Here is a 9,953-nt window from a genome sequence, read left to right as displayed (position 1 = left end):
AATCCTTTATGGGCTTTGCAGGTCGTGGCGAGATTAACCTGAGGTGGTCTGTCTGATTCCCTGCTGGACACTGGAGGAACAAGTCCCCGGTCCGTATTAAAGCAAAGACCAATATAGAGGTCAGCCATCTGCCCGGGGTCTGCGGTTCACCCATAACATAAACCTAATCAGCTAATGTAAGCAATCGGGAACCACTGCCACGTCCGCTCGGTGTAATGTTTCAATGCTCTTTGTCCAAATCCAAGGTTGAAAAACGTGTCAAGGTGTCAAACAGTCCTCACAGGCCATAAACATATAAGCTACGTGCCGCATCACGTGTCGGGGTGGTAATGAAAATGCAGCGGCATCAGATTGGAGTGGTGGGGTTAATGTCGCGGGCTGTGAATTTGGTCCGTGTATACTTGAGTACTCATCATATTGATTGTGAGTAAAGCCTCTCAGACGCAGACTCGGGCAGCAGATTAACAGGTTAACCTGATTTGTTTGGCAGAGCGGTTGAACTGAACAATTTGCGTGAAATGAAGAAGGGGCTTTGGTTACATTTTTTTGTTGAAGCTGCTACAGCACGTCTCGTCCTTTGTCTGACGTATGACAAATCAATGACGGATACGGGAAAATGACAAATATTTTAAATTCTAGACAATGTCATTGTAATAGCTTTTCATACTACAAGGCATCAGATCACCAACCGTCAAAAAGGCACAATGTTTTACACTGGAATCCAATTTGCCAACAAATCCAACAAGTTCTCACAATACAAACCACACATTGCCGTCTGTAAGGCAAGGTTTAAAACTTGCAGGACTGAACTGCAATGGTTTGCTATACCTTTAGGTCTAAATTGAGTGGGACAATGACATCATGGCAGATTACACTAAAGTCATGGGCACCACTGTCATCAAGGTAATTTATTTCACCTGAATACAATGAAACAGTAGATGTTCCTATCTGTTTGTGTATCACAGTGCATTTAATTTACCACCAAATACATTCACGTAAATCAGGCAGAGGCCTGTTGGAAGGTCCACCTCCTGTTTTCAATCTGGCGTTCCTCGTCGGCTGCATATTTTTGCTGCAGAGAAACTGAAACAGAGTTCATCTATCCCTGCGGATGTTGAAATAATGTCTGGATACTTGTGCAATTCCTGTTATTATCTTCTTAATGCGTTGAATTGGATTTTTCAAAGCAAAGCAGAAGAACTTGTTGGTGAACCAGTAATCCAGCAGTGAAAAGGATCGAGAGAGGTGGAGGACGAGCTTCCTCTAAGCAAAGAGAAACCTCTTTGCAAAAAGGGAGTTCGAGCTACATTTCATCTTTTGTGTCCCAGATTGATGACCCGCGAGATGGATGATGTTCTGTAGTGCTGTGTGGCATTGTCGTGTCCCGGCCCGACACAAAGAGAGGGAACACTTATCATCTCAGCCTTATGTATGGAGCAGGGGGCAGGGGTTGTCAGAATAGTGAAGAGGGTCCAGGAGGGTGAGGGGGGGGGGGAGGGGGGTATTTTGGGGGGGGTTCCCCCTCCTGATAAAGCTTAGTGAAGATGGGCTAATGACAGCAGAGGCAGATGGAGGGAGCCGTCTCCCATGACGACGCAGCCAGAATCTCCATCCTGAAGCCAGAGGAGGATGGACACAGAAACAGAGAATGAGAGAAACAGAGAGGGGGGTGGGGGGGGGGGGGGGCAACATGGGAGGAGAGAAAATACATTTTTGCTGCATATTCATGCCTGTTTTGCTCCTTGTATTCATGGTTATGTGCGCTTAGGTGTCTTTAAACAGGCGGTTTTGTTGCTCAGGTTGGCGTTAGCTCTTAGCTAAACTGTGACTTGCTAGCAGGTGGCCCAGGTCTGTAGAGCTGGGTTTAGGATTAGGCTTTAGGACATTGTTTGGTGGGAATGGTGGTGTGAATACAAAGGGATTAGTGCAAAGGGTTGCTTCATTGACTGTGAGTCTGTGTGTGTATGTGTGTGTTGGGGGGGGGGGGGGGGCTCTGAAGTTGATGGATGAATTGGATAGCCACCAGAATAAAACATTTCATTCCAATTAGGCAGAAACAAAAGAAATGAAAATGTAGAACACATCAAAACAATAGGATGGGATACAAGTGAAAACAAAATAACAGGTTTGTTTAGTTTGGACTTTTGTTCTAAGAGAGCAACGCAAGTTCGCAATTAAATAATTGAAACAATATAGTGTTACCATTTGAATTTGAAAGTGCTCCGTTCTCCAGTTCCCACGTTCCCCTCCCGAACGCACTGGAGAGGAAGAAAAGCCCCAACAGAATCATCTCAATGCCTCGAAACCATGTGCCACCATTAGGGACTCACAAAGGGAGATCTGACAAATGACCATTTTAACGTCCCTCTTTGACTTTAATGAATTTATACGTTATCTGGCCCTAATGGAGGCAGCGGTGGAGGGGCTGGCGCGGGGCCATAACAAATGAAAAGCTCTGATTAGTGTAGAACGAGTTGAGGGGAAGAAAAAAAAAGAAGAAAATTAAAGCTGCAAGCAGCGATGAACGGGCCTTCGCCTATTCTCGCGCGTCGGGGTGGGGCGGCGGTCGGCCGGGCTCGCGGGTCAAAAAAGACTAAAGAGACTAAACAAATCACTCTCGGGGCTGCCATTCAAACCTGAATCTGCGGCCTCGCGAACGGAATCCACCGACGCCGGGCTGTTGCCCCGCTGCAAAAGACCTGCGGAGTAATTGTTACGGGTCTCGGGCACGATGACCACAATAAGTATCACAGCAACACTTGTCTCGTTCTCCAGTTTGCGTCTGTATAATTGATTCAACACATATACACATCCAGTGCATTTTTCTTGTTCTGTATATCTTAGATATCATAAATGCAGTCTCATTTAAGGTTAATTCACAGAAATATCCACCTGTAATTACCTTAGCTGTTATTACGGCCTACTATAGTTCCCATTGACCAACTACATAAGGGATATTTCCATACCATATTGACTATGATAAACGTATACAACTCTTATTCACATATGGACATTGCACTTTAGAATGTATATTCATTAACTCAGCATGTACCAAACCATATTGTCATGTAAAAAAACCAAAACATGACCAAACATGACTAAATAAATCACTGCCGTTGCATACTGAACAAATATTGCATTCTGGATTCATTTTAAGTCACATGAGGAGTCTTGTGCATGCCAAGAATCAAACCCTGGTTTACTGCGCCAGGGGCCAACGCTCTGCAGATGACCTATATGGTCCAATACAATTTCACAATCGAAACGTCACTCAAATAGGATTGGTGCCTCTCTTGCAAAAATACAGCGAATTTTAATACTTAAATGAGAGCTAAAGGAGAAAATAAAACGCAGTAGGGTCACATAAGTTCTGTCGGATGTTTAAGTTGCCCAGAAGGATGAGCGGAGAGCTGTCATCTGGAAGTTGTAACTCTTCCATTCATTGTAGAAGTAAATAACTTCTTCTCTGGAAGGATCATTTTCCGCTGTGGTCCAGTCAACTTTGCCATGATTGCCCACGGTGACGCCAACCTGTGCCGTGTGCTGGAAGAAAAAAAGAAGGCCAAATTATTACATCCATCGACAGTCACACGATATGGAATGCTGTTGTACGAATGCGGGAAGAAGTCTTTTACAATTATGCAGACAGAACAAAATATACATAAAGAAATGCTTTCCCACCTCGCTGGAGTTGAAAGCCACGTGTCCCATGTGCCATTCCCAGTGATGTCCTCAGACTGGTGGCATGACTTTGCACGGGCCATCTGAAAATATTTGAGCACCAACGTGTATTATCAGAATACGATTAGGGCTGTCAACAGATTATAGACAATTGACTAGTTAATCACACGTTTTGAAAACATTTATCTTGATTACAATATTTTTTTCTCTTATATTAACTGTTTACAGTTTAGTAATTTGTTGTTTCAACTCCATAATGAGCTTGACGTGTGTATATTATTTCTTTGGAATGAGGGGCATATTAATCATATCATTTAATGTTAGATTCATGCTCATTGTGAAGGCAATAAATATATAACATATTGAAAAGCATTGAAGACGCACAATACATTACGTGTCATTTAGCTGCGCCCGGCTGCACGCTGCGGGGAGATTATAGACAATGAAGTTAAACAACAAAGTAGTTAAGTTAGCTGCTGCGAGCACGGTTCTACTCAAAGTGTGTAAATAAAGTGATTCAATCGGGCCAAGTTATTTAGGGCACACGGAAACGTAAACAAAGTGGCGCTGATAGAGTGAAGAGGGGTCTTTTATCCCCGTGAAGCTACCGTAGTTAGCTTAGCTAAAAGACGTATGCTGGTTGTTATTGTTCAGTGCTAAATAAAAACCCTCTTGAATGTAGAACACAACTCACGTCTGGCCTCATACCATGACAGGCACATTAATGTTGACAATTAACTTCGTTAGCCTTGTGTTCACCTTTCCTGCCGGTCCGTCTCTGACCGTAGTCGGAGTTTGCAGGGGGAGGCGTTGCTGTCTGCTCCAGGGCCAAAGTACTGTCGGCTAAGTAAACTTTGGGGTTAATTCCCTTCGTCCCGGGGTTGGTGAATAAAAGTCCGCTTTACTTTCTTTGAGGATTTATTAATCTAACACTGAGTAACAAAGTTACAGTACAGACAATTCTCCGGCCGCTACATCCACTCCGTCATCACAACAACAACACAACTTCCTCATGCGCTCTCCCCCTCCGTAGCCCGTGCGTGTAGCTCTTAAAGGGGCCGCACCATTTTCTCTAGTAACATCACCATGACGTATGTTGCAGAATACGTCTATTTAAATCCAGATGTAAATATATTAAACTGTCCGTGTTATTTGTCCAGGTTAGATGTGTCGTTACTCGCAACCAGCTGCCCGGTCCGCCAGCTGAGTGCCTCAGTCTGCTGTTTCATTCTGTTCATGTGCCACGGAGCAGCTTCTGTCCTTAAACTGAAACGATTTTCACAAACCTGCTCTTAAGTGTAGTTGTTTAAGTCAAACACATCAGCAAGGAGCGTAAACTGAATCATTTTGTTCGTTAGATCAGACGACACGCGTTTAAAAAGAGGAGGAAAAAAAAATAATTTCGTCGGGAGTCGATCCCACGACCATAGCATCGGGGGGCCAACACCTTACTCACTGAGCTATTCTTTCAGATGGATTTGAGAATTCGAAAACTCACTGAAATAGGATTGGTCACTCTCCGCCAAAAATACAGGAAATATTCACACTAAAAAAATTATAACTGCCTTCCTGTTTGTTTTAGAGAAAATTCCTCAGAGACTTTTTTAAGTCTCCCTTTAATACATTTGGTAAAAAATCAGCGGACTTGTCGGTCAAACAGGATGCGGGCGGGGCTTCGTCAAAATCTTCCAGGGGGCGCAATAGAGGCAATTTTTCAATTTTGATCCAAAACTGCACATCAGGTCTGTAAAGGTCATCACGTAGGATACTCACAGAGGTTTTCAAGAGTTTTGGAGTCTGCCGAGGCGCAGAAGATGTGCTTGAACTTTCATGCGAATATGTCGTCGCCACAGCAACAAAGTTGGTCCAAAACTCCCAATTCTCACTGTGAGCCATCGTCACAGTCTTACGTCTTATATTCCCAGATTTGAAGTTGATCAGATTAAAGGGCTAGGAAATGGACATGTAAATGTAGAAACTTTGCATTGACCTAAGCCAATAGGTGGCGCTATACTTTTTCGAAAATCACTGCATGGCATTACTTAAAGGCCTACACAAGCATCATGAATATACATTTATAGCCAGAAATATCAATGTTCCTTGGAGTTATACCATTTTACATTTTGGAAAAAAATCTTCCAAAATTGTCCAAACTGCACGCACGCTCACGCCCAGGTAGTTTTATGAAAACTCTTGATTTTAATAACTTTTGACCCCAAGGGTGTCAGGAACCAGTTGCCAGATTTTGAAATGGATCGGATTTAAACTCTCGGAGGAGTTCGTTCGTTTGTAAATGCAAAAATTGAAGGAAATGGCCAAAAATACACAGAATCACTACAGCGCCCCCTAATGTTCAAATATTCTGGGAAAATTTGGGGATGTTCTAGGACTCATTGTGAACATGTCCTCAAAATTTGGTGAAAATGGGGGTTGGAAAAAAAAAAGTTATAGGCCTTTGAACTTTCAGGGCACAAACCTACAAACTTCATTGGTCCATAACTTTATTGAAAAATGAGATATCAACATTCTTTCAATAACTTTTGGTCGCATCGAGTCCACGATCATTTTGCCGAAGATTTCGTAAGAATCGGACCAAGCGTCTGGGAGGAGTTCGCAAAAACGTGTTTTTCACAAAATTCAAAATGGCGGCCATAAAACGGTAGGCGCATTTGCATACCATAATTTTTTTTGTGTACAGCACATCCAAGAGAACCTGTGTGAAAAGGTTCCAGGTCGATCGGTAAAAGTAAAAAAAAAAATTAACATTGCGGCCACTTTGGGGGGCGCTAGAGAGTTCTTTTTTTTCTCCTCTAATTGCGGGACCCCAATCATACGTCAATTTTGCGCACTTCTGATGCGCGTGCAAAAATTCAAGAGTTTTTGAACATGATGAAGTCCCCAAAAGTGCGTTCGAAGTGGCGAAATAATAATAATTAAAGCTGCAAGCAGCGATGAACGGGCCTTCGCCTATTCTCGCACGTCGGGGTGGGGCGGCGGTCGGCCGGGCTCGCGGGTCAAAAAAGACTAAAGAGACTAAACAAATCACTCTCGGGGCTTCCATTCAAACCTGAATCTGCGGCCTCGCGAACGGAATCCACCGACGCCGGGCTGTTGCCCCGCTGCAAAAGACCTGCGGAGTAATTGTTACGGGTCTCGGGCACGATGACCACAATAAGTATCACAGCAACACTTGTCTCGTTCTCCTGTTTGCGTCTGTATAATTGATTCAACACATATACACATCCAGTGCATTTTTCTTGTCCTGTATATCTTAGATATCATAGATGCAGTCTCAATCAAGGTTAATTCCCAGAAATATCCACCTGTAATTACCTTAGCTGTTATTTCTGCCTACTATAGTTCCTATTGACCAACTACATAAGGGATATTTCCACACCATGTTGACTATGATAAACGTATACAACTCTTATTCACATATGGACGTTGCACTTTAGAATGTGTATTGATTAACTCGGCATGTACCAAACCATATTGACAAGTAAAAAAAACAAAATATGACTAAACATGACTGAATAAATCACCGCCCAAAACATGTTAAAGATAAGTGGCATTATAAGTACAATTTAAGTGCTACCATTTGTTAGTGCTACGGTTTGCTAGTGTTTTAGTCAAGGTAGAGTCTAAAAAGGTGTGTCTTGAGTTTTCGACGGAAGATGTAGAGGCTCTCTGCGGTCCTGATGTCATCAGAGAGCTCATTCCACCATCTGGGAGCAGGACAGCAAAGAGTCGCCATCTCGTCGAGTGCTTTTCTCTCAGTGAGGGAGGAACAAGCAGCTTGCCAGATGCAGATCGGAGTGCGTGGGTTGGGATGCAGGGTTTCACCATGTCCCGGATGTAGACTGCTCCCGATCCATTCACAGCGTGGTCCGTCAGTACCAATGCTTTGAACTGCATGCGGGCAGCCACTCGTATCCAAAGAAGAGAGCGGAGAAGTGGTGTGGGAGTATTTTGGAAGGTTGAAGACCAGTCGAGCTGCTGCATTCTGGATGAGCTGCAGTGGTCGAATGGCGGCAGCAGGGAGACCTGCCAGCAGAGAGTTACAGTAGTATTTGGTGTATTATCAGAATACGATTAGGGCTGTCAACAGATTATAGACAATTAACTAGTTAATCACACATTTTGAAAAACATTTATCTTGATTACAATATTTTTTTCTCTTATATTAACTGTTTACAGTTTAGTAATTTGTTGTTTCAACTCCATAATGAGCTTGACGTGTGTATATTATTTCATTGGAATGAGGGGCATATGAATCATATCATTTAATGTTAGATTCATGCTCATTGTGAAGGAAATGAATATATAACATATTGAAAAGCATTGAAGACGCACATTACATTACGTGTCATTTAGCTGACGCTTTTAAACAACAAAGTAGTTAGTTAGCTGCTGCGAGCACGGTTCTACTCAGTGTGTAAATAAAGTGATTCAATCGGGCCAAGTTATTTAGGGCACACGGAAACGTAAACAAAGTGGCGTTAATAGCGTGAAGAGGTGTCTTTTGACGCTGTAAAGCTACCGTAGTTAGCTTAGCTAAAAGACGTATGCTGGGTGAGACTGGAGAACGCACAAGGAAAACGTAATCACTCACCGTCAAAGGCGTTTCCACTTCGTTGAGTACATGTGGACGTAAGCACCGGTGTGTAGTTAGCAAGCTGGCTGACTGGCTGCTCCATCCGGCAGCCGCTAGCTCCACTCGCTATCCCAGTTAGCTGTCCGTGCCGTCGAGCAGATATAACAAGCCCTTAAACAAAACGTACCTCACTGGCTGCACACATCCAAGAGGGAATGAGAACACTTTGCTTACATCCACATAGTAGTAATAGTTCCTGAAGTATAGGTGTGTAGTTAGCAGTTTAAAATACGGAGCGGTGATACTTTGCCTGTTCAACACAAAACCGGAACATGCGCAGACTACGTGCGCGGCTGTGCGCACGTAGTCTGCGCATGTCCGTCAACCAAGAATAGGGAATTCTGGGTGATGAAGTTCTTTAACTTAAAATTTCCCCGTAACATCTATTTACATCACCAAACGTGTTTGCATCTCCACCCGTATGTTGCAGAATACGTGTATTTAAATCCAGATGTAAATATATTGAACTGTCCGTGTTATTTGTCTAGGTTAGATATGTCAAACCCGCGACACGCTGCCAAACGGCTGCGCCGTGAGCCAGCTGTCCTGCATCAGCCTTACCTTCTTCTGTCAGCTGTATGCGCGGCCACGGAGCAGTTTCTGGCCTTAAACTGAAACGAGTTTGACATACCTGCTCTTAAGTGTACAAAGTCCATAACCTCAGCAAGGAGAGTAAACTGAATCATTTTGTTCGTTAGATCAGAAGACACGCGTTTAAAAAGAGGAGGAAAAAAAAAAAATTGATTTCGCCGGGACACGATCTCACGACCATAGGATCGGGGGGGCGGTTTCTTACCAGGAGAGCTAAACCTTCTGATGGGTTTGAGAATTCGAAAACTCACTGAAATAGGATCGGTCACTCTCCGCCAAAAATACAGGAAATATTCACACTAAAAAAATTATAACTGCCTTCCTGTTTGTTTTAGAGAAAATTCCTCAGAGACTTTTTTAAGTCTCCCTTTAATACATTTGGTAAAAAATCAGCGGACTTGTCGGTCAAACAGGGTGCGGGCGGGGCTTCGTCAAAATCTTCCAGGGGGCGCAATGGAGGCAATTTTTCACTTTTGATCCAAAACTGCACATCAGGTCTGTAAAGGTCATCACGTAGGATACTCACAGAGGTTTTCAAGAGTTTTGGAGTGTGCCGAGGCTCAGAAGATGTGCTTGAACTTTCATGCGAATATGGCGACGTCACAGCCACAAAGTTGGTCCAAAACTCCCAATTCTCACTGTGAGCCATCGTCACAGTCTTACGTCTTATATTCCCAGATTTGAAGTTGATCAGATAAAAGGGCTGGGAAATGGACATGTAAATGTACAAACTTTGCATTGACCTAAGCCAATAGGTGGCGCTATACTTTTTCGAAAATCACTGCATGGCATTACTTAAAGGCCTACACAAGCATCATGAATATACATTTATAGCCAGAAATATCAATGTTCCTTGGAGTTATACCATTTTACATTTTGGAAAAAAATCGTCCAAAATTGTCCAAACTGCACGCAAGCTCACGCCCAGGTGGTTTTATGAAAACTCTTGATTTTAATAACTTTTGACCCCAAGGCTGTCAGGAACCAGTTGCCAAATTTTGAAATGGATCGGATTTAAACTCTCGGA

The 9,953-nt window shown here is 43.2% G+C and overlaps 1 protein-coding gene and 1 long non-coding RNA gene across 6 annotated transcripts in view; one reads left to right on the top strand and one right to left on the bottom strand.

Annotated features, from left to right (window-relative positions):
* rxrgb (retinoid X receptor, gamma b) overlaps positions 1 to 9,953 on the top strand; it is a 35,253-nt gene that overhangs the window by 2,247 nt on the left and 23,053 nt on the right. The window lies entirely within an intron of this gene.
* On the bottom strand, positions 829 to 8,594 carry LOC119216740 (uncharacterized). 5 transcript variants are annotated; one of them, XR_009956742.1, is made up of 4 exons: positions 4,441 to 4,697; positions 4,066 to 4,103; positions 3,682 to 3,764; positions 829 to 3,543 (listed from the first exon to the last, which is right to left on the bottom strand). It is a non-coding gene; the product is annotated as an uncharacterized LOC119216740 (long non-coding RNA). The 5 variants fall into 5 exon arrangements; XR_009956743.1 differs by lacking the exons at positions 4,066 to 4,103; positions 4,441 to 4,697 and adding an exon at positions 8,294 to 8,594; XR_009956744.1 differs by lacking the exon at positions 4,066 to 4,103 and having other exon boundaries at positions 4,376 to 4,688.

Source organism: Pungitius pungitius, chromosome 7 (assembly GCF_949316345.1).
Source record: "Pungitius pungitius chromosome 7, fPunPun2.1, whole genome shotgun sequence".
Classification (NCBI taxonomy): domain Eukaryota; kingdom Metazoa; phylum Chordata; class Actinopteri; order Perciformes; family Gasterosteidae; genus Pungitius; species Pungitius pungitius.
The sequence above is the reverse complement of the archived record's forward strand: the minus strand, read 5'-3'. Positions and strand labels throughout refer to the sequence as shown.